Raw genomic sequence first — 7,935 nt, 5'->3', positions numbered from 1 at the left:
TGTGCATTAAAAAACAGAAAGTTTAGAACCAAAATATCCAACAGAAGATTGGACAGAGCAGAAGAGAGGATTAGTGACCTGGATAAGAGTTTAGTAGAAAATACCTGGGCTGAAGTATGGAGGGCAAAAAGGATGGAAAATACTAAAAGGGAACGTAAGAGACATGCGGACACAGTGAAAAGCTCTGATATATATGCAGTTGGAATCTTCAAAGGGGAAATAAGAAAGAGTGGGTCAGAAGCAACAGTTAAGGAGATCTTGGCTGAGAATTTTCAAAAATCAATCAGAGAGATGAATCCACAGATTCAAAAATTGTTATGAACTCCAGCAAAATAAAGATAAAGAAAACTATATGGTGGCATAGCGTATTAAAATTGCTGAAAGTGAAAGAAGAAACCTTGGAAGCATCTAGAATAAATATAAAAGTTTCTTGCATGTATCCCATTATATGGGATCATTTTACATGAATCATTTATATGAAATACTTTAATTAGCAAATATCATAAGGACCCAAATATGCTTTGACTTTTGTTCCTTGCTAAAGATGGAGGAAGTATTGTTACAAATAACCGTCTTGTCAATTTCAATTTTTTGGCTGACTTCTCCAGTTTGATTAGGCCCCAGTTTCTATCTTATAATGTGGCTAATAAAGAATTGGTACTTGGAATGGAAAAATGTCAATTCTGACACTGTCCTCATGTTACTTGTATTTCAAGTATTGGTAACACTTCAATCCACTGTTTTTTACAGGAATATTTTAAGCTACTTGCTTTGTGAAAGTTGGTTTAGATAAAACTAAATATTAACCTCTATAAATCACCTTAATTAGACATAATAAATGCTTTCATGCTTTAGTACACTGAAAGTGAATGAGGTGGTGGTGGCATTGGCTGTATCCCCCTCTGCTCTGTGGAGTTCTCACCTTGCTTGAGGTACCTCACATTTTCTAAGACCCCTTGCTATTCAAGGGGGTGTGAGCATCAGCAGCAGTGGCATTTCCTAGGACCTTGTTAGAATGTAGAATCCCAGGCCCCATCCCAGTACTACTGAATAATAATTTTGCATTTTAACAAGGACTCCAGGTGATTCATATCTACATTAAAGATTTGTTGTTCTAAGTAACACGTGACTATCTGGAATAAGGACTCAGTGAGGATACCAATAAATTTAATACTTGTAAAGCTTAATTTCATATGTTACTAGATAAAATTAATTGTAGGTAGGAATTTTAGGTAGTCATATGGTTACCCAAATAAAACCATATTACTCAGTCTCCTTGCAGGTATATGTAGCCATAAAATTCAGTATAGCTAATGGAATGGAAAATGAAAGATATACACTACTTCCAGGTTGAGCACTTTATAGGAAGAGTCATGCCCTCCCCATTTTCATTCTCTGCTAACTGGAATGCATGCTTGATGGTGGGAGCCAGAGCAGCCATCCTCGGCCACCAGATAGAAACTTTGTGTTAAAGATGACAGAACAACAAGGCAGAAGGAATCTGATTCCCTGATGATTATAGAAGCACCATACCAGCCCTAAAAAGAAAAATAAGATGCTACTTTGACTCATTGTTCATTTGGATTCATGTTTCATCAGCCAGACCTATAGCCTATTTAGTGAAATCATGAAACAGGTAATCCCATTATCATCTTAGGACATCTTGGGATTGTTTATAGGAGACCAGGCTGAGGCTAGAGCCTCTCCATTACGTGTGAAGCTCTGCCCAGAATTTCTTTTCTGTCTCTTCTGTTAAATTTCTAAGCATATGAAGTATATATGGATCAGAGCTCACCCCATGGGTTTTGGTTAGTACTTTGGTAGATATAACTCAATGTGGAGAAGGGGATGAAAAAAAAGCCACATGGATATTTTTCCCTAAAAGTTTCAGTTTGAAAATGTTTGATTTTTTTTGCTTTTTTGAGAAAATTTGAATAAAATTCAATTTTTCTCAGCCAATAAATCCAGAATTGAGTATTTTGTGGTTGTATGACTCACTCAAATCATTTCACACCATTAGATGCCTCTTGGGAAAATCGGAGCTTTCTATTATCCCTCCAGTAGAAAGTAGAGAAATGACAAGACCATTCACAAGGAAATTCCAGGGAATACTTCTGTTTCTAAGTCCTCACCTGTCCCCATGAGGTCCCTGGTGAAAAGAGTGTCATTATTTGGTTAAATCATATAGTCAGAGTCAATTTCTTTGCCTGTAATATAGGGTACTCATACTTAGGGCAAGAATGATCTTCCCAGTCACCTGGAGGAGTTGAATGAATTTCCCAAGATCACACAGATCATATCTGACAGAGACATAGCTTGAACCCAAGTGTTTTGAGACAAAGTCCAATGCTCTGTCTCAGTTCCATTCAATGAGGCTGCTTACACCTGAAAGAAGCCAGAAGAAATGTGCTATGAAATCTCTTAATTTGAGTGTTCAGTGGAAGGTGATTGGGTGAAAGCAGACCTGACGGGATGACACGCTGCTGAGTTTAGAAGGGGCTTCTGAGCAGAGCCCCAAATGGTCCAGAGTTGTGGCTCAAGTCTGGCTGCTTGCTGCTCAGAGACCAAAGACATGAAGTGAGGTGTGGTGAAAGGAAAGCAGTTTTATTAATCAAATGCTAGCAGTTGAGGGATGGCCAGGCTCATGCCTTTAAAAGACCATTCCATCATTTTGGGCTGAGTGAAGGGGTTTAAGAAGGAAAAGGTGTGGGGAACATGCGGGAGTGGTGCACTAGGGTGCAGGTGCATGTTTGCACGTGTTGTTCCAATGACTGTCTTCAGTAATTGCCCATCTGGAGGTCTGGTTTGAGTCACCCTGACTTTAGCCCGGTAGTGGTGGGCCAAATGTTTGTAACTCCCCTTAAGCAGGATGATTCTACAGCTGGGTCTTTCTCCCGGTTTGTTTCACAATTGGCTTGTGGAGTTTCTAAGCAAGAACAGAATTAGGTAAGTGAGTACTGTTCAGGAACATACCTGGTGGAAAAGGGAGAAACAAAGAGTTTTAAAGTATATTTCAAGGCTGAAAGCAAGATAGGAAAAAATTGGCTTTTGGGACTACTTGGGATACTTGGTTACAAAGTTACACTTAGAAAACTAAAGAATAGAATCTCCAAATAAAACCAATTAAGAACCAAAGAAGTACCTTAAAAAAATTAATGTCTATTAGGCAAGTAAATCCTCGTCTGGGGCTTAATCTGAAAGGGATCTTAATGGGTCTGAGCACATGTATTTCTGGGAATAGCCATAGCAGAATTTCTTGTGAGTTTGATGCAATGGAAACACCTTAAATGTCTAATAGGAAATTCAAAAATAAAGTATGGCACAGTTACAAAATAAAATATTATATAGTCAATAAAAATGATGATGGGTCATTTGTTCTTAATAATTTCTGGTTCATAGACACATCCCTCCCCCGCTTTTAGAGACAGGATCTTGCTCTGTCACTCATGCTGGAAATATAGTAATGCAATCATAGCTCACTGAAACCTTGAATTCCTGGGCTCAAGTGATCTTCCCACCTCAGTTTCCCTAGTAGCTAGGACTACAGGTGTGCACCACCACGCCCAGCTAATTAAATATTTTTTTGTCATAGAGATGAGGTCTGGCTATACTTCCTAGGCCGGTTTCAAACTTCAGGCCTCAAGTGATCTTCCTGCCTCGTGCTTCCAAAGTTTTGGGATTACAGGCATGAGCCACTGCAACCAGCCACATGGACTCTTTTGGGGCTTCAAGAGCCATAGAGCTTGTCCCCAGAAAAAGCTATGCACATGCACACAAATGTCAACTTACAATTTCAGAAGGTCCTTCAATTTTCCTGAAGTCAGTCCATGGGACACTATGCTAAGAATTCCTATGTAAGATATATTTTTAATGACTCGGACAGGTGTTTGTGACAGCATAATTTTTGCACAAAAATACGGTTTACAAAATGGCATGTATGGGATGATAGAATTTGATTAAAAATGTAAATAGCTTTCTATGCAGAAAATGAATCTGGAAGAATATCAAAATGTTAATAGTGTTATCTCTAAGGGTGAGGTTTTAGATGATATTTATTTTCTTCTTAAGCTCTGTTTGTATTTTATAGGTTCTATAATAAATGTGCATTACTTTGTGCAATAATTTTAAATAGTCAATTTAAAAAATCTGAGAAACAGTTGAAAAAAGTTGGCAGTTGTGAAAGTAGGGTGCACAGGACAGCTCAGAGCTGTGAGGACTCAGGAGGAAGCCAGGTGCAGGGCAGGTGTACCCGAGGGCCCTATGTGGTACACCTGTTGAGGTAGGTCTAGTGATCTAGCTGGTCCTGATCTGAGCTACCGTCTACTGCTCCAGTAGGGGAATGCAATCTTGAACAATTACTTAAGCACAATCATGTATCTCTTTCAGGTATGGTCCTTGGGGCCCTGCAGAGCTCTCTCTGGAACATGACATTGAATCCCAGTTATCAGAGTGAGTTAGGAAATAGGAACATATTCAGGTAAAGAAGACAAGGATGGAGTCCATGCTACACAAAGACCAGTGGAAGGTACTAAGGGCTGGCCAGGGAAGAGATGACTAAAGATGGGCAAGGTCATTGTTTTTGTGTGTTTTCAGGACTATCTTGGAGAAGAGGGGATACAGTTGTTGTATAATAATCCAAACCAATATATCTTAGGCACTGCATTTTAGGTTGTGTTCTGAGAGCTGGATAAATAGGTGATGCAGTTCTTCTGCAACAGAGGATTTAAGGAAGCATTCCAATAGGATCTAATGTGGGCTATAATGAAGATTTAGAGGAGGAGCTCTAGGAAAACAAAGGGGCAAATGAACTACTCTGCCTGGGGAAGTTGCAGTACATTTTATGGTATAACAGAACTTTTCTAGGTTTAGAAAGGTGACAAAGAATTCTAGGTAGGGCAGAAAGAGCAACGTATACAAAAGTGAGAGGCATGAAAAGGAAGTTACAAAGGGCAGAAGATGAAGAGAAGACTGGAGATTTAGGTGGTCTCCAAAGTGTAAGGAGTCTTGAATTCCATGTTAAAACATTTGGACCTATGCTATGGATATATTCTATAGAAAGTATCCATCCTGTGATGGAACTAGGTCCAGTGATAGAAGATACAGAAATTGCCTTGAGAGAGAATGACTGTCCATCAAACAGAGGCTGGTAAGCCCTTTGTTGGGTATAGACTGAAGAGACAACCACATAACAGGGCATTTGTCTGGACTTTGTGATCTCACCCACCCTCTGGGAAAGGTCCCACCCAGACTTAGCTTTTCAGGAGGTATTTTTGCATATTTCCCTCTGTGAAAGACAGAGCCTGGAGGTACTATATATTTTTGCTTTCTAAGTTAGAAAACTTTTTAATATCTTAACAGCTTATACCAGAATTCATCTATGAAGTGTATCTAAGTCTGCTTGGACTGTTATCACAGAATATAAAAACTGGTAGCTCATAAACAACATACAGTGATTTCTCACAGTTTTGGAGGCTAAGAAGCCCAGGATCAAGCTGCTGGAAGATTTGGTGTCTGGTGAGGGCCTGCTTCCTCATTCATGGACTGCTGTCTTCTCACTGCATCCTCACATGGTGGAAGTGGCAAGGGAGTTCACTGGGGTCTCTTTTATAAGGACACCACTCTCTTGCATGAGGGTTCTACCCTAATGACCTAATAATCACCTTCCAAAGTCCCTACATGCAAATACTATCACACTAGAGATTTGGGTTCAACATATGAATTTGGGGAGGGGACACAAACATCCAGCCTATAGTAGAAGGAGTCCTTCTTATTTGGAAAGATCATATGTGAAGCCTCTTTGAGTAGCAGGTAAGACCTCAAAGGGGTTGTCAGGAGTTCAAGCAAAAGAAAAGCTATGGCTAAGCTGTCCAGCCTGAGAATATAAGAGGAGTTAAGTGATATATCTCATCTCTGTATCAATGCGGAATAGGAGAGATCAGTGGTTTATAAGGGGATGAGGGAAGGAGGGACTAGAAAGATGGTCTATGGCTGAGGACTCCACAGGGTAAACATTTCAACAATATGCATGGTTGTGCAGGTTGCCTTTGCTCAACTGGCTGGCTGAGGCAGCTGGCTGGGGTTGAAATTAAACCAGTGCCCTGCTCCCTAATTCATATTTTCTGGGTCTGCATTTGAAGAAAGTGTCTCTATGGCCTAGTGGTGACCCTGAGAAAAGCATCTTATGGAATTACCTTATGATAAGGTGGTTGTTATGGATTGAATGTTTGTGTCCACCTCAAATTCACGTGTTGAAATACTAATTCCCCACGTGATGGTATTTGGTGGTGGGATCTTTGTGGGGTAAAGAAAGTTAGATGAGGTCATGATGTTGGGGCCCTTATGATGGGATGAGTGCCCTTATAAAATAGGGAGGAAACACAAGATCTCTGTCTCTCTCTGCACATGAAGACACAATCAGAAAGTAGCTGCAAACCAGGAAGAGTGTCCTCATCAGACACCAGCTTTGCTGGTTCCTTGATTTTGGACTTCCCAGCCTCCATAACTGTAAGAAAATGAATGTTTGCTGTTTATGCCATCCAGTCTATGGTAATTTGCTATGGCAGCCCAAACTAAGACAGTGGCCAAAGGAGGATTTCACAAGGGGGATGCCTAATGTCCAATTTGAAGTTGTTGTGATGTAATAATCCTTTCTCTAGCTATTAAATAAATCTTCAGGTAAATGCATTACACTGATTAGCTCTTTGTGCAAGATGAGTGTATAGATGTGTAGAAATAGAAGAAGAGTGGGGTTTCTTGTCTGGATTACAGCGACGTGGAAAAAACAGCATTTGCAGAATCAGAAACCTAGGTTTGGAGACATCAGAATACAAGTCCCCCATTCCCCCATCACCCCTTTTTCTTTCCCAGAATTTTGCGGGCTTTGGTCTTCCATGAAGCATGGAGTTGATTGTTTGAGTCAGTCTTATCTGGATTTTAAAGGGCAGGGAGGCAGCAAGTGACATCAGGATTACATTTTATTGTTTTAGTGCCTCCAGCAAGATGTCATGAATAAGTTTATTTTATGGCTGTGCATCTCTCGCTTAAGCAAGCTAATATTGCATCATGGGTAGTTTACACAAATCATTGTTTTAAGGATGCAGTTCAAAACAACAAATGTATGAGCAAACTGAAATTCTTATCTCTAAGATCCAAAGGATAATAGTTCATTTATTCATCACATCTTCTGGAATGTATTTTTATAGACTCTGTAAATTGGATAAGCTAGCTGAGTGCAATGCATGGTACGGAAGGATAAATAATAAGAAGGTTTAGGTTGAAGACCTAGCTCATGCTAAGCTGCTGTGTGAATTCAGGTAATTGTAGTCTTCTCTGATGTGTAATTATCCTGTAATATTGGAGTGTTAAATAAAAATGACCTCTAGGATCTGCATTAATTAAGACTAAATTAGTTGTATTAAAGGAAGATGGAAACGTCCTTCCTCCTCATGTAGAGGCCTAAATGTAGGCTATAGGTGTCTCTACTCCAAGAAATCCTCCAGGGTCCAGGATCCTTTATATTTTTCCTGAAAGCAGGAAAACATAAAAAGCCAAGAAAAATCTCTAACGATTAAATATATAACCTGGAAGCTGCACATAGTACTTCAACTCACATTCCCTTGGCCTGAAGTTTGTCACATGGGCTCACCCAACCTGCAGGGTAGATTAGGAAATACAGAAGTAGAGTCTATATTCTTAGCTGATATACGTTGCCAGCTAAAAACTGAGGTTCCATTATTCCGAGAGAAGAGGATAATGGGTATTGCAGAACAATTAGAAATCTCTGCCGCAGGTTCCTTCCAGACCTAACAGTTTAAGATTCTGGGTGTTGTCAACAGTTTTGATGACCAGGTATCAAGTTACTCTCCATCTTTAGGGCCCTGTCTGCTGGGTGATGGTTGAGATGCCTTGATCACAGAATTAGCAAGAATTAGTTTA

This window comes from Macaca mulatta, chromosome 15 (assembly GCF_049350105.2).
Source record: "Macaca mulatta isolate MMU2019108-1 chromosome 15, T2T-MMU8v2.0, whole genome shotgun sequence".
Taxonomy (NCBI): Eukaryota; Metazoa; Chordata; class Mammalia; order Primates; family Cercopithecidae; genus Macaca; species Macaca mulatta.
The sequence above is the reverse complement of the archived record's forward strand: the minus strand, read 5'-3'. Positions refer to the sequence as shown.